This window comes from Megalobrama amblycephala, linkage group LG7, assembly GCF_018812025.1.
Source record: "Megalobrama amblycephala isolate DHTTF-2021 linkage group LG7, ASM1881202v1, whole genome shotgun sequence".
Lineage (NCBI taxonomy): Eukaryota > Metazoa > Chordata > Actinopteri > Cypriniformes > Xenocyprididae > Megalobrama > Megalobrama amblycephala.
Genome location: NC_063050.1, coordinates 23507150 through 23529830, shown reverse-complemented (window position 1 = coordinate 23529830; position 22681 = coordinate 23507150).

Below are 22681 nucleotides of genomic sequence, written 5' to 3'. Positions count from 1 at the left end.
CTCATGCTACTGCTCTTAATGCCTCGTTCGCTACCACGGGCCAGTTTCCTGTGTGGGCAGCATGTCATACTATTTGAGTGATGATCATTTCTAAAGATCTTTTTATAGAAATTCAGTTTATATTGCAAATTTACTGAAAGCACAGAAAGCACAACTGTATTTTCCTCAACATTGAGAGATTTATTAAATGAGTGGCTCTCAATGATTTTAATGTACTGAGAAAATAATGTGTTTCTTTAACTATATGGGCAGTTATATAAAATAAACTGGTAACACTGAATGCTATGAAGCATTAGTAAATAGTTAATTCATCATTTATAAAGCATTAAAAGACATTAATAAGCAGTTTATAAATACAGCTATACATGCTTTATTCTTGATTTATATGCATATATATAATGTGTTTAATAATTGTATTTTCATACTTTATTAATGATCAATTTATAATTTCTAAATTATGTATTACATTATTTACAAACCAGTTATTTAGGAGTCGTCAGTAGTAAGATCATTTAGAAAGTATAAGTAAATGATTAATAAACTATTTAAATGTACATTTATACATTGTATTATTTAGACATATAGTAATAGTTACTCAGTGTGTTAATAAATGCTTTATTAACACTTATTTCTACTGTAATTCATGATTATTTCAGGTAGTTATAAAACATTTAGTAGTTGTCAGTTAACTATTTTTCTGAGCTCATCTAAAGTTAGAACTATTTATGCCTCAGAGCTTTTACAAAGGAGATTTAAAGGCACAGTTATCTTCTAGAGTGATACAGAACATAGAAATATTTATTTCAAGATGCAAATAAATAAATAAATAAACCACTGCAATGTCATAGAAAATCTGCACACCTCCAGAAAACATAACTGTGCAGTAAAATTAAACTAAGCCTCTCCAATCTGATATAAAAATAAATTTCTGTAAAGTATAAACATTGCTGAATAAAAATTTATCAGTGCCAACACTAGATTAAAGGAGTGCCAAAATAAAACAAATGCAATTTTTGTAAAACAATAATAATAAAATAATAAAATAAAGTATCAAATCTACCTCAGTACTAACTTTAAAACATTAGAGAACAGCAGTGCATAAGATAACTGTATTTATAAACTGTGTGTAGTCGTGCAGATAATAGAAATGGTACACAATTTGAAACTGAAGAACTGTGCAAAAAAAAGTCAGTATTGCAGTGAGGTACAATGACTAAATGTTCATATATTTATAGACAATGGAGAGTGGGTGATATATCAGCATCAGGAAAACTTGCAGGTTGGGAGGGAAAAATTTGAAGCTGTGGGCTATTTCCACCTCTGCCCTGCTGACGCGTAGAGGTGAGCGGGGCACATGACATACCCTGAAGACAACAATTACCTCTTTTGTCTTCTTGTCATACAGAGAGTTCATATTTCTTGCTCTCTCACCTCTTCTATGAAAATTGTCTCATCATTATCACAGATAAGCCCTGCCACTGTGGTGTCGTCACTGAGCTTCATGATATGGTTGTTCATGTCCCTGGCAAAAGTCTACAGCTTGAACAGTAGAAAACTAAGGAGAGAGCCCTGGGGGGTGCTGGTACTCAAGATGATGGTTTGGGAGGTCTGGACATTGATCCTGACTGCCTGAGGTCTGTTAGTCAGGAAGTCTAAGATCCAGTTGCAAAGTGTGGTGCACAATCCAAATGTCTTTGTTTCGTCAGTTAATGTCAGTGGTAGTGTTAAATTCTGAACTGAAATCAATTAACAGTATTCTTACATAAGTGTTCTGATTGTATAGAATTTAGAGATGGTAGAGGGCCTAGTGTATAATAAATTATATGGTATCCTATCCACAGTATAATGGTTCTGCCCAGAAGTGAACTGGATAAGGGGTCCAATGTGGGTGGGATGGAGGACTTGATGTGGGTCATGACCTGCTGCTTGAGGCACTTCTCTATGGCAGGGGTGAATGCAATTGGCAAACAGTTATTCAGGCATGTCACCGGTGACTTTTTTGCCACAATTATAGTGGCAATTTTGCAGCATGGAAACAACTTTTTGTGTCAGAAATGTTATTGATATTGCGAGTATATATATATATATATATATATATATATATATATATAAAAACATGGCTAGATGAGATGATATTGAGAAGCATGCCAACCACTGCCTGTTTTTGAGCTCACATGTAATCTTTAATTATTAAATTTTTATAAACTTAAATCAATATTATGCTCCATATCCTGAATAAAGACAGAGTGACCTTTTTATATTTTAATGTTTCCTTTTATGAACATTCCTCTATCCACGAGTCAAAAGCATATTCAGAACATGATGGCTAGCAGCACTGCCCACACACATCGACTAAAACTGCTCAAAAAGAGCCAAACCACAAGAATTCGAAATTAGCCGTTTAAATGTCCAAATATTCAAAATAATATTAGAATATAACTAGGATTACACTGTATATGGAATAGTGATATTCAAGATAAGTACCTTAAGAATATTCTAAACTCTATTTCATGTTTACACAAGGCATTTATACACATGGCAATAAAGGTACTTGCAATAAGATGTATATTTATGTTTTATATAAACTTTCTCATTCTTATTATCTAATCTCAATACAGACTGAACTGGCCTAGATCAGACAAATATACTTATTTGGAAATTTTACTTGTATAATTGCCATTATACAAATTAAAAGACTTAAACGGGACCCATTATGCAAAATTCACTTTTGCATGGTGTTTGGACATAAATGTGTGTTGGCAGTGTGTGTACACAACCACCCTACAATGATAAAAATCCAACCACTCCTTTTTTTTAATCCCCATAAATCATAAGCAGTGTCTCAGAACAAGCCGTTCCCCAGATCTCTGGCAGTGTGACGTCACATTAGCCACAGGCCCCGCCCACAGTGTTGACAGACACTGCTGTTTTAACATAGAACCGCCCTGAGCGAGTTCACAGCGAGTTGTACAGTCCGCCATTGCTGCACTGACGAGAATGTCTCCCAAGCGTTTTAGGTGTTCTGTAGCTGGATAGATTAATCCACATAGCTCTCTCCATTTACTCCTTAAATCTGAGCCGCTGAAGACGAGGTGGATTAATTTTGTTTTCCAAGAAAATGCTCCCTCAATTCTACCAAAATTTGTTTATGACTGCGCGAATCATTTCACACTGGACTGCTTTGTGAACGAATATCAATACAAAGGGAACAATACAAAACAGAGGTTGTGCTAAAAATGTGCTACTCAAGGATAGATCAGTACAAACTGTTCATGATCTAGCTTAACCCTTAAATGCATGACTGTTTTGCCAATCATTCTTACATATTCAGGTCTTTATCGACCCGGATCTATATCTAACACGGATGGATCTCTACCTGTCGCGATAATATAAAACTCCACTGATAATAGAGTAACACTTACAGAAGGATAAAATAAAGTATTTTAATAAATATAAATAAATAAATAAATAAATAAATAAATATTTTGTTACCTTTTGGAGCTTGAAAGGGCTCCGTTTGAGCAGATGTTTTATGCCATCATCACTGTTCACAGCTAATTTCCCAGTAAATTCAGCAAATAATGGGCTAGTTTTATGTTTGAGGTCACGAATATGAGCCCATTCGCGATCTCCAACGTATTCTCAAAACTATAATTTTCAACATCTTCAAAATCAATATTTCGATCACTAACAGCTTCACCAGATCCATCCAGTAACAGTTACAGTCATATTTGATTGTGTTTATTACTTGCTCTGCAGTAAATCGCTGAGCCATTTCATGTTTTTCTTATTTCCTTTTCTGTCTAAATGAGTCGTCACTTCAGCATTGTGTATCAGACATTACCACCTTGTGGAATAAAGGTGAATTGCACTCATTCCGTCATCTAAGATTCAATTAATGTTGTGCAGAAAAAATATACGTACACTCATACACACCTCGGGTTGTTTGCGACCCTATACAATTTTTACAAAAAAATGAATACAAAAATAGGCATTCTTTTATAATTTTATGATTTTTTTCTTGTTATATTCTTTATAATGAATTGATTGAGGAATATCAAGAAGGTTGATTAACTTTGAAAAATGAACACGGAAAACGGTAGTGAATGATGTCCCGGGTCACTAAAGACCCGAGGTATGCATTTAAGGGTTAAGCTGTAATTATATTCTTCATAGTGATATGGGATACAGCAGTAATGAAGGTGAGAGTACTTTATTACAGTTCATCGGAGTTGATTTACGGAAATAAAGTGTAGCATTACCAGTTTATTAAGCAACACCCGAAAAGGCATAAGGTCTATATATATTTGTTTACTGTTAGTTGTAATGAGTGTTTCTGTGTAATTCGCTGTGTATGTTGATGATAATGCAAGGGAAAGAGAGAGAGTTTATGGATAATATTTTAATGCATACTTGCACTGTGTTTTATTAAGCACTTCCAGAGATTTTCTAGAGTGAAAACGGATGCTTCTTATTTTGTGTGAAGTACAATAAACATCATAAAACTCATCTGTAAAGTTTTGGCCATCATTTGGGCGGTACAACAGGCCTGTACTAAAACAAGACGACAATATAAGTCATAACTGTAATTGAACTAAACTATACCTGTTCTATCTCCATGCAGCATATATTCGCAGTTTCTGACATTATAGTGCATCCTAACTGAATCCTGTCACTGGAGAATCAGCTCATGAAGCTCCGCCCTCTTAGGCAGAGTACAGCAGCTCATTTGCATTTAAAGGGCACACACTGAAATGGTGCATTTTTGGTCAACCACAAAACGTGCCAATTTTAACTATAAAAAATTATCTGTTGGGTATTTTGAGCTAAAACTTCACATACACACTCTCGGGACAACAGAGACTTATTTTACATCTTGTAAAATGGGGCATAAAAATTAAATTTAAATTAAATGACTTTCTTTCTGCCTTGGAACACAAGGAGATATACACAAACCCGATTCCAAAAAAGTTGGGACACTGTACAAATTGTGAATAAAAACAGAATGCAATGATGTGGAAGTTTCAAATTTCAATATTTTATTCAGAATACAACATAGATGACATATCAAATGTTTAAACTGAGAAAATGTATCATTTTAAGGGAAAAATAAGTTGATTTTAAATTTCATGGCATCAACACATCTCAAAAAAGTTGGGACAAGGCCATGTTTACTACTGTGTGGCATCCCCTCTTCTTTTTATAACAGTCTGCAAACGTCTGGGGACTGAGGAGACAAGTTTCTCAAGTTTAGGAATAGGAATGTTGTCCCATTCTTGTCTAATACAGGCTTCTATTTGCTCGACTGTCTTAGGTTTTCTTTGTCGCATCTTCCTCTTTATGATGTGCCAAATGTTTTCTATGGGTGAAAGATCTGGACTGCAGACTGGCCATTTCAGTACCCGGATCCTTCTTCTACGCAGCCATGATGTTGTAATTGATGCAGTATGTGGTCTTGGCATTGTCATTTTGAAAATGCAAGGTCTTCCCTGAAAGAGACGACGTCTGGATGGGAGCATATGTTGTTCTAGAACTTGGATATACCTTTCAGCATTGATGGTGCCTTTCCAGATGTGTAAGCTGCCCATGCCACACGCACTCATTCAGCCCCATACCATCAGAGATGCAGGCTTCTGAACTGAGCGCTGATAACAATTTGGGTTGTCCTTGTCCTCTTTAGTCCGGATGACATAGCGTCCCAGTTTTCCAAAAAGAACCTCAAATTTTGATTTGTCTGACCACAGAACAGTTTTCCACTTTGCCACAGTCCATTTTAAATGAGCCTTGGCCCAGAGAAAATGCCTGCGCTTCTGGATCATGTTTAGATATGGCTTCTTTTTTGATCTATAGAGTTTTAGCTGGCAACGGCGAATGGCATGGTGGATTGTGTTCACCGACAATGTTTTCTGGAAGTATTCCTGAGCCCATGTAGTGATTTCCAGTAGCATTACAGCATTACAGTAGCATTCCTGTATGTGATGCAGTGCCATCTAAGGGCCCGAAGATCATGGGCATCCAGTATGGTTTTCCGGGCTTGACCCTTACGCACAGAGATTGTTCCAGATTCTTTGAATCTTTGGATGATATTATGCACTGTAGATGATGATAACTTCAAACTCTTTGCAATTTTTCTCTGAGAAACTCCTTTCTGATATTGCTCCACTATTTTTCGCCGCATTGGGGAAGAATTGGTGATCCTCTGCCCATCTTGACTTCTGAGAGACACTGCCACTCTGAGAGGCTCTTTTTATACCCAATCATGTTGCCAATTGACCTAATAAGTTGCAAATTGGTCCTCCAGTTGTTCCTTATATGTACATTTAACTTTTCCGGCCTCTTATTGCTACCTGTCCCAACTTTTTTGGAATGTGTAGCTCTCATGAAATCCAAAATGAGCCAATATTTGGCATGACATTTCAAAATGTCTCACTTTCAACATTTGATATGTTATCTATATTCTATTGTGAATAAAATATAAGTTTATGAGATTTGTAAATTATTGCATTCCTTTTTTATTCACAATTTGTACAGTGTCTTTTTTGGAATCGGGTTTGTATATATATATATATATATATATAGATAGATAGATAGATAGATAGATATACATATATATAGATAGATAGATAGATATAGATATATATAGTCACCAGCACCGGCACTACGTTTCCCACCATCCCTCCTGCTTTGAAAATTATCTTCTTCGTTGTGTGTTCCTGCTCAAGCAGCAAATTACAGAAGACCGGACCTCCCAAATGGATGAATGGGAAAAATTCATCAACGTGGCTCAGGAGAGATTTCCTGTTGTTTTCGTCTGTGTATTTTTACCTTGTCGTCACCAGCCTGCTGGAGGATGAAACTCTGAAGACCTTGTTCTGGATCGGGGTGAACTTCCACGGCCCCAGCAACCTCCCAGACACCACCGGCTTGAACTAGAGGGAAACCGTGTTAAAGTGTCTGGAGAGCAAACGGCCCCGATCCAGAACCCAGCCTAGCCCAGTTCCCAGTCAGAGACCCACCGCAGATGGAGTGAACGACTCCACCGTGACGTCAGAGCCCGCGCCAGGAGGAGTGGCCGAGCATGACATCACTCCGGAGCCTGAGGGGTATCCATCGGAGGAGAGGTCCGAGTCAGCAGTCCCATCCAGCGCCGAGTGAGTAGGTATCGGAGACGAGAGGCTGGTCAAAAGCCTCGCCCACCAGTCCGTCACTGAGAGTGAGTTTACCAACATCAACTCAACTCCTCATCTGCCTAACCATTTTATACTGGACTCTCTGGTCCCACCCAGCCTCCCTCTCCTACATCTTCTCCTAGATCAGTCCCGCTGTACCACCGTTATCTCCTCTCAGTGATGTGGTTACATCGCGGGCCTACTGTGAGCCACCTCCTTTTGGGCATGAGGATCCCGTGGCTCCGCCTCCAGTTTCTGTCTGTGTCACTCCACCTTGACCTGTCGCCCTGACTTCTCCACCTGCACTTCTCCCTCCCTCAACGTCTGCTGGAAACTTCGAGCTTTCGGCTTTGCGAAGCTTCCTCGAACCATCGGCTTCACCCGGATCGGACGACACGTCGCCTGCACCACGGACTTGCAGGCCGTCCATTGCTCTCAGGCCCGCCACCCCTACAGCTCCGCCCTCCCTCAGGCTCCGCCTCCGTCCTCGGATGCTCCAGCTACACCTCAGCCCTCTGGATCCCTGCATCCATCTTGGGGGGTCGCCGCTATGGCTTGTCATGGTCGTCTGCGTCAATCCACTCCATCAGCCCTCCATCTGCGCAGTGGGTTCCTCCTCTATAATCGCCGTCGTCCTTGCTCGTCCCCAAGGTGGCGCTGAAGCCGTCACCACCATGGCTCCTCCCTCCAGCATGGCGGTGCCAGGATGCCAGGATGGCGGTCCACCATCCTGGCTGGGGACTGGGCCACCACCTGGCTCATCCTCCAGCTTGACCGTCCTCCTCCTGAGCCACCTCCAGCATCATCCTCCATCTCACCACTCCTTTCACCTCCAGAACCCCCTCTGGCCCTCCCCTCTGAATGTTCCATTACGGCGCGAGGACGCACCTCGCCACGCACCTTCATAAAAAGTCACCATCCTCACCACAGTGTCCGGTGTCGTATGTTCCATGTGTTGTGTTGCGTGTATACCTGTTCCTGTATTGTCACCCGTTGGATTACTAAGTAAAGACTTGTTTGAAAATTATCTTCTTCGTTGTGTGTTCCTGCTCAAGCAGCACATTATATATATATATATATATATATATATATATATATATATATATATATATATATATATATATATATATATATATATATATATATACTACAGGACACTTTCTTCCCATTAAATTTTAAGGAATGATGACAGGAAATTTTAAGCTTCAAAAGGGCACAAAAAGTCTATAAAACTTGTCCATATGACTTAAGTAAGTTTTAAGGGTGAGACACAAAAAACTAGCAGCGACGAAAACCGACTGTGTTGTGTTCTCATGTCGGCTGCATCTGGGCCAAAAATCTCTGCTTGAACATACCGCAAAGACTACAGACTGCCAACTAGCACGTGTTTTCTGCACCTGCATGCAAGGAAATAACTGTTGTATCTCAGCAGGTATCAATAGCAGGGTTTAAAAAAAAAAAAAAAACTTCACTCCGAGGAGAATCAGTAGCCTATTTTAATGTTTTTGTCTCTGTGTTGCTTCTGTAACATTAACGTTCAGAAAAGGTTTGATTAGAAAATATACCAGTTAATAGCGTTTTCTTTACTCAAAACCCACAAAGAAAGTCTTTGTCTGTTATTTGCCATCTAGTCATAGCAAATACAGCATCATCTTTTATAACAAGATTTTGGCCAAATGTATTAAACAAAAGGAAAAATTGACAGTTAAATAGTTTATAGTAATTAAAGTAAGCTTTCAAGATATTTTAAAATGCTTGCTGCCTGGTTAAGTTGCACTTACATTACATTTAGAAATGATGTAAAATAGCCTACCGGTAAATAAAGCGAAATGTTTACAAACATTATAACACAGCTATATATATTTTAGTTCCCCTCACTCCACAACAAATCCTCTAAATAAAATTAACAGTTATCAGAACATAACAAGAATGAAAAATATAAGTAGCTAGGGTTGGGCTCATGTAGCCTCTCTCATTTGGCATGAATCCAAATGTTTTTATATAGTCACAATGTATTTGAATGCTAAACTATTATTTATCATGCAAACTATAGGTCTCTTGTCACGGTTTGCGTTTTCATCAGCCGCGTGATTTTGTGTTATGTTTTGTGTGAACACGTGGCTTGTGTATGTTCTCACGGGCTGCATGTTCGTGTCTTGTTTTGTTTTGGCCTGCTGGCATAGCTCCGTCCACTGGACCATATATGGTGCCTCCTTTTTAGTTAGATCAGTCAACGGGCTGGTGAGGTCTGAATAATTAGGTACAAACCTTCTATAATATCCCGCCCGAGGAACTGTCTAACCTCCTTTTTTGTCTTGGGGCGCGGACAGGTCACAATTGCTGCCGTCTTATCAATTTGGGGACGCACCTGTCCATGTCCCAAGTGGAAGCCCAGATACCTTACTTCCACGCGCCCAATCGCACACTTCTTCGGGTTGGCTGTGAGCCCGGCCCCCTTCAGCGATCTCAGGACGGCCCTCAAATGCTGCATATGCAGCTGCCAGTCATTACTGAAGATAATAATATCATCCAGATAGGCAGCAGCATATGCACCATGAGGCCGCAAAATTTTATCCATGAGACGCTGAAAGGTAGCCGGAGCCCCAAACAGGCCGAACGGAAGTGTAACGAATTGGTGTAATCCGAACGGCGTTGTGAAAGCTGTCTTTTCTTTGGATAATGGTGACAAGGGGATCTGCCAATATCCCTTAGTTAAGTCCAGTGTTGAATAAAATCGAGCTGTACCTAGCCGGTCAAGCAATTCGTCCACCCGTGGCATTGGATACGCGTCGAACTTCGACACCTGTGTTCACCTTGCGGTAATCCACACAGAACTGTACTGAGCCGTCTGTTTTGGGTACCAAAACTATTGGGCTCGCCCAGTTACTGCTGGATTCTTCTATTACCCCCATTTCAAGCATTGCCCCTAATTCTTTTAATTGTGTTCAGGCAACCTATATGGCCAGCTGCGAATCACCACGCCCGGCTCCGTCTCGATGTGGTGCTGAATGAGGTCTGTACGGCCCGGTAGGGGAGAAAACACGTCAGCAAACTCTGCCTGTAATTTAGTCAAATCAGTGAGCTGGGAGGGTGAGAGATGATCTCCCCCTGGGGCCAGAGCGAGGGATTGTTTTTTGACATTGTCATTGAGCTTGAAGTGGGGAGTAATACAAGCACTTTATCTCCCGGTGAAAATTTGTGTAAATTAGTCCCCCTGTCATACAGCTGGCTCTGTCTGTGCTGGGCTTGTAACAAATTCTCCATGGAAAGCCGCCCCAAAGTGTGGAGTTTTGTTCTCAAGTCCAGCACATACTGAATTTCGTTTTTGGCCTGAGATGGTCCGCCCTCCCAAGTCTCTCTTAGGATGTCCAGCACCTCGCGAGGGTGGCGTCCAAAGAGAAGCTCGAAGGGGGAAAACCCCGTGGAGGCTTGCGGGACTTCTCGTACAGCGAATAACAGGGGTTCTAACCACTTATCCCAATTTTTGACATCCTCTTGAATTAACTTACGAATCATGGATTTAAGCGTGCGATTAAAACGTTCGACCAGCCCGTCCGTTTGTGGGTAAAAGACACTGGTATAATTCCCAATAATTCCAATAATTCGTAAAGTTTGCGTAACGTGCGTGACATAAATGCCGTGCCCTGATCAGTGAGGATTTCTTTCGGAATCCCCACTCAGGGGATTAGACTAAACAGTGCGTCCGCAACACTCTTAGCGGAAGTATTACGGAGAGCCACTGCTTCAGGGTATCACGTTGCATAATCCACAATGACTAATGCAAAGTGATGCCCTCTCGCTGATCGCTCTAATGGCCCGATGAGGTCCATACCAATTCTTTCGAAGGGGACCTGCATTAATGGAAGGGGGCACAAAGGCGCTTTTGGAGTGGCCGGTGGATTTACCAGCTGACATTCACGACAAGACACACACCACCTGCGCATATTCTCGTGAATGCCCGGCCAAAAGAATCGGGTCATGAGGCGATTTAGTGTTGCCATTTGTCCTAAATGCCCAGCCATTGGATTAGAATGAGCCGCTGGGAAAAGCATTTCCCTTTGGCTCTTTGGAACTAACAATTGTGTTGTATTTTCCTTTGTCTGAGTGTCTTGGGTCACTCGATACAACCTATCCTTTATGATCGCAAAATATGGATAGGAAAGCGGATGTCCAGGCTGGAGATGCAGACCATCGATGGAACTGACCTTTTCAAATGCATGTTTTAGCGTTTCGTCGTGAGACTGCTCCAGAGGAAAATCATCACGGTCCGAAAGAATAAATCTTACGATTTCGCTCCATTCCTCTGAAGTGGTACCCACTGGTCCCCGGTCAGTCTCTCCCACCTGCACTCGCGCATCCCTATCCCGCGTCTTTTCCCCCCAAGAGGCATCCGAGCACAAACACCCCAATAATTTGTTAAATGCTGGCCAATTCGTTCCCAGAATTATCGGATGCCGGAGGTGCGGATTAACTGCCACCTCAACACTATGCTTTTGAACCCTGAATTGAATTATAACTGGCAGTATAGGATATTTCACCACATCCCCGTGCACACACCACACCCTAACCATGCGGCTTGTATCCAATGCACCGGGCGAAATCAGGCTTTGATGAACAGAGGTTTGGTTACATCCTGAGTCCACCAAAGCCTGAGTCCACCTCCATAACCGGACACCTGTCCACAAAATGCTCCAGGTCCCCGCAACGCCAACAGGCTGGCCCAGATCTGCCCGCCGCTCTCGTGGCAGAGAGTGGGTTGAATGGTTGGCGCAGAGAGAGGGGAGAAACAGGAGCGGGGTCCGGCCCGGCAGCAGTCAGTCCCGCCCCCCTGGGCGGGGCTCTGGGTCTGGAAAACTGTCCCTGTTCAGTTCTGCCCTGCCCCTGGGGCGGAACACGAGGCGGGCCAGGCGGACGAGACCTGGGAAGAGGGACAGGTTTAGAGAGAGAGGGGGGAAGAGAGGGAGAGAGAGAGACCGATGGTAGGGGTTCGCCGACCCCTGGGCACGCCACCATGTGATCCTCCGCCAGCTGGATGGCACCCAATAGCAGCGGGATGAGTCGCATGGGCCATTGATCCCGGGGCCAACCTGAAACCTCCACCGTCTTCTCAAAGAGGTCCAGGAAGGCCTCCGGGTCATCTTGCGGGCCCAATTTGTTGAGGGGCAGTTGGATGGGCGCAGCAGCCAGTCCGGTGGTCTCCACAGGAACCTCCCGGTCAATCCAGCTCCGGAACCTCTCGTGATCCTCCTGCTGGACTTGCATGATGGCCTGGAACCGGCGCTCTTGGTCTGTGCGAAGCTCCAGCAGGGCTTTGTGCTGGTCTTGATGCAAGACCGCGAGGGATGCGATGATGTCCGCAAACGGCGTGGTGGCGGGGGTTGCCTGCATAGCGGCTTCCGTCTTCCTTCCCGGGTTTCGGCACCAGTGTAATATGATCAAGTTTGTGGGGAAGGAAGAGGACAGGGTCGGCTTTGACTGCTGACTGAGCTTTTATTTCAATAAGAAAAATGAACAAACAAAAGTCTGTGCAACGCACAACAAAACAATCCACATCCACAGATGGGCTTCACTCCAGTATCGATCTCCCGATCTGTTCCAGCGTTCTCAGTCAGCAGTCCCTCTCTCTCTCACACACTCCTGCTTCTCCTGGCGTTTTATCCTGTCTCCGCGCCAATTACTGGAATGAGAAACAGGTGTTCGTGATTTGCATTCAACCCACTCACTCACCACGCGTATCCTGACGCTCTCTCCCGTTGCAGACTCCTCTGAACCACGCCCCCCTCGCCACAATCACTTTTTGCTTTTTTTATTTTATTATTTTTTTTTAATTTTCTCGTGCACTGACTCGTTCGCTAAACTGAATAGAAAATCAAAGTGATCTCTCTCACCGGCGACATCCCTGACACCAATCCAACATGCTGAAGCAGGTGAACTGCTGCTGAAGTGAGCCCCGACTAGAGCCGACGTGTGGAACACATCTCAAAAACTAGCCCAGCACACACTTACTAACAGCCCAACAGCCGACTGTCAACTTAGTGTGTCATGGCCCTTACATCTATAAATTATATCAGTATCTTTGGGTAAAAAAAAAAAAAATTATAACATTAATAACTTGAGAGCTGGATCAGTCTGATTTGTGAACAAATCATTCAGATTGCTTTTGTGAACCAAATTAAGGTCAATCTACATTTAGTGTAACTGAATGGAAAACTCAAAAATTCTCCTTTGTGTTCCAAGGACGAAAAGAAAGCAAGTTCTGAGGGTTTGAGATGACATGAATAAATAATGACCGAAAATGTTCTTTTAATAGGCTTAATAGGTTCCTTTAAAATGTTCGATTAATGCCCCTTTCTCAAAAAAATATTAATTGATTTCATACTTAAGTGGTCTCCTTTATTTGACCATACATTCTAAAAGTCAAAGAGGCATCTACAACATCCAGCTCAACATAATTTATGGCATACTTTGGACTTCATACCAGGCGTCTTAAGATTTTCTATGAAGTGGTAAACTGCATGATGTAACATTTAGCTTTCACCATGTCCATCCCTGGCCATTACTCATCGGCAGCAAGCTGTCAAAGTCCACTGCAGTAGTATTAGGAATGCCTCATAAATTATGACTGCTTCATAAATACAGGGTAGCAAATCATTGTGTGGTGACTTCAGTTTACCTCAGCCTCCCTCATCCATCCTTACTGCCCACCGTGGCTCAATTGCACTCTTTGAGTCACAGCCCAAGCCTCAAATAGTGTTGCTCTTGAGTAGCATCCAACTGGAAAAACATAGTTGATATCTACTGTACTGAATACAGGTCAGAATCATTAGCTTCTGTGATGCAGTGGGGACTTTTTAAAATGTTCACTGTTGTTGACTTTTCATTGTATGATTAATGTTTACCTCAATTTTCTGCAAATTTTTAGCTTTTTATTTTAGCCATTGTTTGTCTTTTGACGAAAATTACCTTTGAATTTAGTCAATATTTTGTCATGTCAATTGTACTAAACTGACTAATTTGTAATTATTCTAATTTGTCAACAAACAAATAACCTTATTTGATGAAAGTGCAAAATATAACCAAAAAACTATATATTAATGTAAACAATCAACATTTAATAACAAAATAAAATATTAAAACTGTCGTTGTTGTGAAAATTTAAGCTCCTGAAATAATAAAATTACACTACTGTATTGTAGTTTTTAATCATACTGATACATAGTTTATATCCAATCTTTGTTATTGACAAAAACAAACAAACAAACAAACAAATTTGTGGAAGTAATTCTGTTGACAAGATTAACACTATTTGTCTGGCTCTGGAGTTGAACCATAAATGTACTGTTGTTAAAGTTTCCCACAATGTAACATAATAGTGTCACAATTTAAGTTGAAGTTTTGCAAAACAGGAAGTACCTTATAGTAAAATACCAGAGAACAGATGTCTTGTATTCTCACTGCATCATTTTCCATACCTCGGATGAATGCTAATAGAAACTAGAGAAACAGAACCAAGGGCCCTGCTATTGTGTGGATCATTGACAATCCTTAACCACATAAAGCTACTAAGTATGAGTGATGACTTAATGGCTCTTCTTTTAAAAAATGATACTATAATTTCATCATTAAAAATCAATCTTCGGCCACATTTTGTGGGACCTCAGGGCTAAAGTGAACTGACACCTGCTATTGTTTAAAATTGCACTAAAGACATGTCAGGAACACCGATTCTGCAAAAGAAAGATGGTATTTTTGGTTGGCAACACCAATAAAGAGGGATGTGCATAAAACTAAAGTACTGGAGAAAGTATGTTGGAGAGCCACATGCTGGGCTGACCCTTTGGGTCACTGGCAGCAGATAATTGGAGCTGGATAATAACTGATAGCCTGGCTGTAATGATCTGGGCTAATGTCTCTAAATGAAAGAGGCTGAAAAGAATAAGAGAACAGCATGAGAGTGAGTAAAAGTGAGGGAAAAGGAGGGAGGGAGGTAGAGAGAGAGCAAGCCATGGAGAGCTTCCTTATGTTTTGTGTCATCTGTGTTGCAAATTAGGAGCGGAAAAAAAGCTAAGCGAGTGGAACAGATGGACCACACTGGTGGGGGCTAATACGGACGGTCCTTGGGTCAGATATTTACTCCTAATTAGCCCAAGGAATGTGATGCATAAGAGCGGAACAGATACGTTGCCATTATGACTGGAATTTCCTTCCTCTGTGGCATGCGGTGCTTTAACCTGATTAGGTATGGCACTTATCTGAGAGATCAAAGAGCTCCAGGAACTGGTGACGTAGTGGCAGGGTGGCAGCGCTTGGAATGCTGTGTCCTGTTCTTTACAGTATTTGACACTTTTCTTTCAGACTCCTTTAAAAGTTCAGTGTGGGAACAATAAAATAATTCACATTTTACATTAATGAATTACATGGATAGACTATAAATTTGATAAACAATTTTAATAATCCATAAAACTGGATCTACATTTATTGGAGGGATGAAGCATTGAAAATGGAACAAAACATTGCAAAAAATAAAAATATAAAATTGTCAGTCATTAGTCTTATTTTTCAGTAAAAATATCCAAACAAGATGCATTTACTTGAGAATTGTCTAAGATAATAAGTCTTGCTTTCAGAGAATATATCTTGAATTGGGTTTTTCTTCCTCTTTTGGCATTTTTTTTTTTCTTGTGTTAAGCATAAACTTCACCAAATTTGATCAGATTCATAATTTTAAAAAAATAATTAAAATAAATAAATTAAATTAATAAAGAAATATAAAAAATAAGAAAAAATAAATTTGACCTTACTAAATTTGGTCAGATTCACAATTTAAAAATAAAATACAGCCAAAGGAATAAGAAAAATGAAGTTTTAAATGTTTTAAATGTGAAAATTAAGCAGCCAGTCAAGTTAACATTATTTAGTAAATCGATTTCCACACTAATAAAAAAATATATAACCAATAATTGAATTGCCACTATAGATTTTGAAGCAAGTGTGCTGCCATCGTGCAGTACTACAACCTGACGTCACATGTATGTTGTTGAACACACACTTGTTTTGAAATGGAGGAAGATGCACTTGAAAAGACTGTTGAGCTATATCAAGTTGCACAAAGTTACACAAACACACATATCATGCAAAAAATCTGAAAGTCAGATATGAGGGTGGCAATGATATTGATGCTCATGCTAAGCACAAAGCCTAGTCTACAGGACCTAGCTGAACCCATGTAAAAGTCCAGGGGGCAGTGCCTAGGCCAGTTCGACTTCCACATCAGGGCGGAGTTGACTGATGAGATACTAGAGACATAGAATTGCAACAGTGCCGGCATCATCACATGTAAAACGAACGGTGAAGAAGTTTCAATAATTTAATACAAAATTATGTAAAATGGGGTAATGGCTGAGCCAGTGCTCTAATAAGTAGTATATTACACAAACAAGCCGACCCATGTAGCTGGGTAGCAGGGGGGGACAGCGATGCTCATGCTGTTGATCACATAGCCATCCGGCTATGTCATAATAAACGTGATGAGCTGGGGACAGCAATGAGGGCTGCTAAGTCAGCGCAGGAGTGTACACTATCAATAATTACATTTCTGTTTTCCGGCATCAAATTTAAGACCTCTTAAAATGATAATTATGACTCTTTTTTTTTTTTATACAATTTAATATATTTAAGATTTTTATGACCTTAAATTTGACAAAACTGACTTTTTATTTGCATACATACTCCTAAATACATTTTACAGTTCTCACAGATCTATTTTTAGTCACCAATGCAAGTGAAATGCTTGCACTGTCGAGCCCTGTTAGAGTGGAAATCCATTTACTAAATAATGTTAATTAGACTGACTGCTTCATTTCCACTTTAATATCTTATGCAACTTAGCTTCTCACTGACAATACCGATTAAGAAAAAGGTTTTTTCCCAGTAAATAATGCTCGGTACTTGTAGTAGAGCAGGAAGACAAATTCGTGCTTTAGCTTTGAGGTCTTGATTTATGTGCTCATTCTGGGTGGTTTGTTAGACTTAGAGGGATAAACAAGAAATGAACATAACTACCAAAGCTGCTTAGCTGCTTACTAATTAAAGTTGAGCCCTGCATTGGCAAAGGGTGAATTGGTCATTAGGAAGTTTAATCATAACATACACACATACAGTACACACACAGAGACCCTTGCACCAACCACATATGGAATAACAACCAGCTCTGCTTCCAGTCAAGACAAACAAAGCCACAAACAATTGTCTTTGAGAACTAATAAATTTTCCAGAGTACATTTACGTTTAATCAAGGAAAATCAGACATCGCTGTCTAAAACAGACTTGAAAACCTACAAGACAAGAGCAAGACTTAATCAACAGTGATTTGACTAAATACACAAACCAAATCGTGGAAACCTAGGGATTCTTCTTCATAAAAATATTCATATGGCCTGGGTTAACTTGAGGTAAACAATCTTTGAAGGAATGATTGAGCACCAAAGCTGACTTGAAAAACTGCAGGACGGGAGCCGGACATAAAACAACCAGCAGTTATTTGACTCAGGACACAAACAATATCAATAACTCATCAACACACATGATATTACACAGGCAGTCAAAATGTGTAACACATTTGATTTCATGGCTATTATTAGTATGGCCTTTGCACATTTGAAGTTCAGTTGTTTTTGACTTATCTAGCTGTCTCCTTTCTCTGGCCACACATATTTCAGACTGGAAATGATGTCAGGTTCCAGCATTAATGCCATATGCAGCAAGCTATCTTTGAGTCCAAGACCCACCTCACATTGAGAAACTTGTGCAACATCTGCGTACCTCCTGTGAACCTCAGTCTGTGCGTTTGTTTTCAGCAGGTGGACTCCCATTGAGACCAAAGAACTGCTTTGGGCTTCCATCCCTAATGAATGAACTTACAGTCAGTGTTCAGCGGTATCACCGGCTGCCAGGTACACATGCTGGATTTAGTTTAACTGTTGGAATAACAGGTCAAGTGGAGATTCTGTCCTGACATCTTTTGGAGTAATGCATTACAGTAAAACCTTAGCAAATGCATACTCTTACGGACAGGTACCATTCATCTTTGCTTATCCCATATCATCCATTCTTGTAAAAGAATAAGTATTTAAGACGCTCTGCATATAACTAATTTCAATCTACATAAGTTGACCAAAAGTGGCCTCAAGAAGCATTTGAACAATTAAGTCCACTTAGGTTAGATATATCAAAACAAAGTGGCATTTGCGAACAAATGATGGTAGACCATTTTTCCTTCAACAAGCTAATTTTTCCCATGGTCATTTTTAGTGTTTGCATGTATTAAGTTAGTTCACCTCAAATTCACTCAGGTGTCCTAGCAGAGAAACATCACATTAGCTAGACATTCAAGTACTTTGCTTAATTTTGAATACTATATCTACCGTTTTATCATTTCAGACAACATAAAATCCTTTTTACAAATCATTTTACTTATATCCAACATATATAATCCAACACATGTAATCCAACATATTTATGAATGAAACAAGATAAGCAAAAAACAAACAAACAAAAAACATGGTATAATTTTTTTTTTTTTTTTAATCTATGAGAAACTGATTGAATCATATAAATATAAGGTAATACTTTACAATATGGTTCATTAGTTAAACATTAGTTAATTTATCAACTAACATGAACTAACCATGAACAATACATGTTACTGTATTTACTAATCTTCGTTAACGTTAGTTCCTGATAATACAGTTGTTCATTGTTTGTTCATGTTAGTTCACAGTGCATTCATTAATGTTAACAAGATTTGAATAATGTATTAGTAAATGTTGAAATTAACATTAACAAAGATTAATAAATGCTGTATAAGTGCAGTTCATTATTAGTTTGTTAACAAATCTAGTTAACTAATGTTAACTAATGAACCTTACTCTAAAGTATTACCAAATATAATAGTCAATCTGATTATTATATTTATTACATTTTCATAAAAGCTGATACAAAGACAGGCTTTTTTCTTTAAAATGTGCACAAATAAATCTTACACAATAAGACTAGGAATGTACAGTTTAAATAAAAATATTACATGCAACCAAATAATCTGTCTATACTCAGATTGATGGCTCAATTGGACTGAAATACTGAAAAGCCTTCATGCAAACATCTGAATGAAAGGTTAGGTGTGGATCTTGAATGATCTGTTTAACAGGAACATTTTTGCCATGGGTTTGCCATGTAAACCCTTGAATATGAATATACCTTGCACATGTGCAGTTTCATGATGCGTATGTTTACATAAATTTTAAGAACGTGTTAGTTTTATGTCTTACAGGCTGGTCAGTAGAGGAGACTGAATAAAATGACTGCGATTTAACGATAAAAAACTGCAAAAATGCTATGGTGAAAAACAGCTAATTGGTTTACAGAAAGTTTCCATACTATATACGGTGAATAACTGTAACTTTGATTCATCATGTGACTCTCATCACCACTGTGTTTGGTGGTTGTCAGTGTATTACAAAGGTACAAAACAGATATTAGTACTTCAATAGGTTGGTTAATTAACATTATATCAGTTAATGAAATAATTTTTTTTTACCGTAAATTTAACCTTTTTTTATTTTTTTTACGTTACTACCGTATTTTTTACAGTAAAGTTATGGCAACCACAGCTGCCGATTTTTTTTACAGTGACATTTACTACAAACTTATTCTGCGATTTGACAAAAATAAGACAAAAAAAATAAGAAATTTTTTTTCTGAGATGGTAGCTTTCTTTTTGGGTATGTCAAGCCAAAAATGCTTGTGGTAGCTTTAGTGGCAGTTGTGGTGCTTTCTGAGTTTATTAATGCAGCAACTGCACTGCATATGCGCTGAAGTTTTGTTCAAAATACATGTAATGCACATGGTATAAAGGAATATGTGTGATTAATGATTATGATTAATTTGGATTGATGGTACGTTACATTTCAAAAAAATGCACTGTAAATATAGAAAAGATGAGGCCATTTGGGTTTCTGGTGGAACCTTCCAGAGAACCTTTTGAGGACATGCCACCAAATACAGGGACTGTTCCTGGAAAACAGAAACATCTGGTCACACTAACAGGACTCTACATTTTCCATTTGTCACTAGAGGGCCTTGTGATTTAACATACACAACAATGACCCATTTTAATACAGTAAACCTGGTTCAGTCACCTAAAGTTTAATAATATTAATAATTAATAATATAACTGGGTTTGTAAAATGTGACAATTATCCCCAGTAGGGCTGCACGATATATCGCATGAGATTGTCACGCGCATTTCGTCAGTAAAGCCGGTTCCCTGATTACCGCTAAATCGCCATCACCTGCTTTCAAATGGTGCGGCATTTAATAGACACAGCCGTAGATCACTGAAAAGCCACGCAATATCGCGTTCATTATCGAAGGCGATTCATCTGTGATATGAACGCGATATTGCGTGGCTTTTCAGTGATCTACGGTTCTGTCTATTAAATGCTGCACCATTTGAAAGCAGGTGATGGCGATTTAGCGGCAATCAGGGAACCGGCTTTACTGATGAAATGCGCGTGACAATCTCATGCGATATATCGTGCAGCCCTAATCCCCAGTCTCCTAAATATTGTATGATATTAAGACTGATATTAAGACAATACAAAACAAGATACATTTATCTTTTTCTTGATCTTTTGGTCTTTTCTCTGGCCTCTCTGGAGATTGTTTTCTAATGTTGCTTTTATGGGTGTTTTTGTGGAAGCATTAATTGTAAACAGGATGTGTTTTGTGTGGTCTTTGAGAAAAATTGTTTCATATTCCTGCTTGGACATTCTTCAAAACAACCTCTTGCAACTTACAAATTACTCATGCTAAAATGCTGAACAAAACACATATGACAATTATATAAATGGTCACTAGGGTTTGTCTGGTAAAGATGTCCGAGCTGCTGCAAGATCACACAAGTAGATTCAGCTACAGCTAATGCAATCTTCAACTGCAATGCATCATTAGCAAGCAAAACAGCAGCTACAAGGCATTTGATTTACGTTTCCCCAATAACCCACCTGCAAATAAAATCTCTCTTTCGTAGTTTTGCTTGAGTAGGAGACTCATAGAGCGTTGCATATAAGCAGAAGCGAGCGAAACAATGTGAACAATGATTTATACAGGCACTGCAGAGAGCGTCTGTCAAACGCAGCCCTCAGGAAGCTTTCATAGAGAGGGGGGATAAAGGAGAGGCAGCAGGCCAGAGGTTTGAATGCTCACAGTTCTTGACCTTTTGGCATTAGAAGCCTTGTAAGTTCAAACCTCAGCTATTACCAAACTGAGCTCATCTTAAGTGGCTATACAGATGCGGACTGGAGCCCCAACAACAAGTTCCTACACAGTACTGCTTTTGCTAGACTGGCCTACCAAACACTATTACAATATCTGTGTAAACTTTTTTCCACTGAAATGTATTTATTAATTGTTTGGAACAATATAAATTATGGTGCAACTGGTTTAGGCATGTTAGATCATTTACACACACACACACACACACACACACACACACACACACACACACACACACACACTCACAAATGTTTTAAGATCGTAGTTATTTATTTATTTTGCTTGTGCCAATAGGAAAAAAATGGTTTACATTTTTAAATTCATTTTGCCTGTAATTGTAATAATCCAGTAAGATTTTTGTATACACAAGGATTTCAACAACATAGAATATGGTCTACACAGAGATCTGATCTCACAATCATCGAGTCTGTTTGAAATTACATGAAGAGACAGAAATAAACTGAAGCAGACTAAATCCATAAGAACTGTAGCAACATCTCCAAGACACTTGGAGAAATCAACCTTCAAAGCTAAAGTTAAAGCACGTGTACTCTAAAAAGTTTTAAACATTTGTGAAAAATGCTGCGTGTTGATGTTTTAAAAAATAATTTCATAAATATATTTTATTTGTCATTTAACCTCTAGTAACTAAATCAAATGACAAATCAAAATGTATTATGACTATTAAAACAGCTTTTGTACACTTGCACACAATGATTGTAAGGTAGTTTTGCAGTTATGTATATTTCTTATTCTCTTTTAGGTAAAGAATCTAATGTGCTTTTACACAATAAATAAAAGCCTATAAAAAGGAATAGTTCACCCAAAAATGTGTTTACTCATCCTCAATGTTGCATGTACAGTATGTTTTTCATTCTTGAAACACAAAAGAAAAAGAAATTGTGAAGAATCCACTGCTCACTCTTTTCCATGCAATTACAATGAAAGGGGTCTGGATGCTTCAATTTTCAAAAATAATGCAAAAGCACCAAAAGTCTAAAAAAAAGTTGTATATATGACCTCTGTGCTAATTCCAAATCTTCTGTAGCCATACGATAACTTTATGTGATGAACAAACCAAAAATATAGCCATTATTCATTCTAATCTAATCTTCCCCTCCAGCGAGATGTTAACCACTTTAACACATTTGAAGGAGCTCAAGAACTGAATCAGTCTG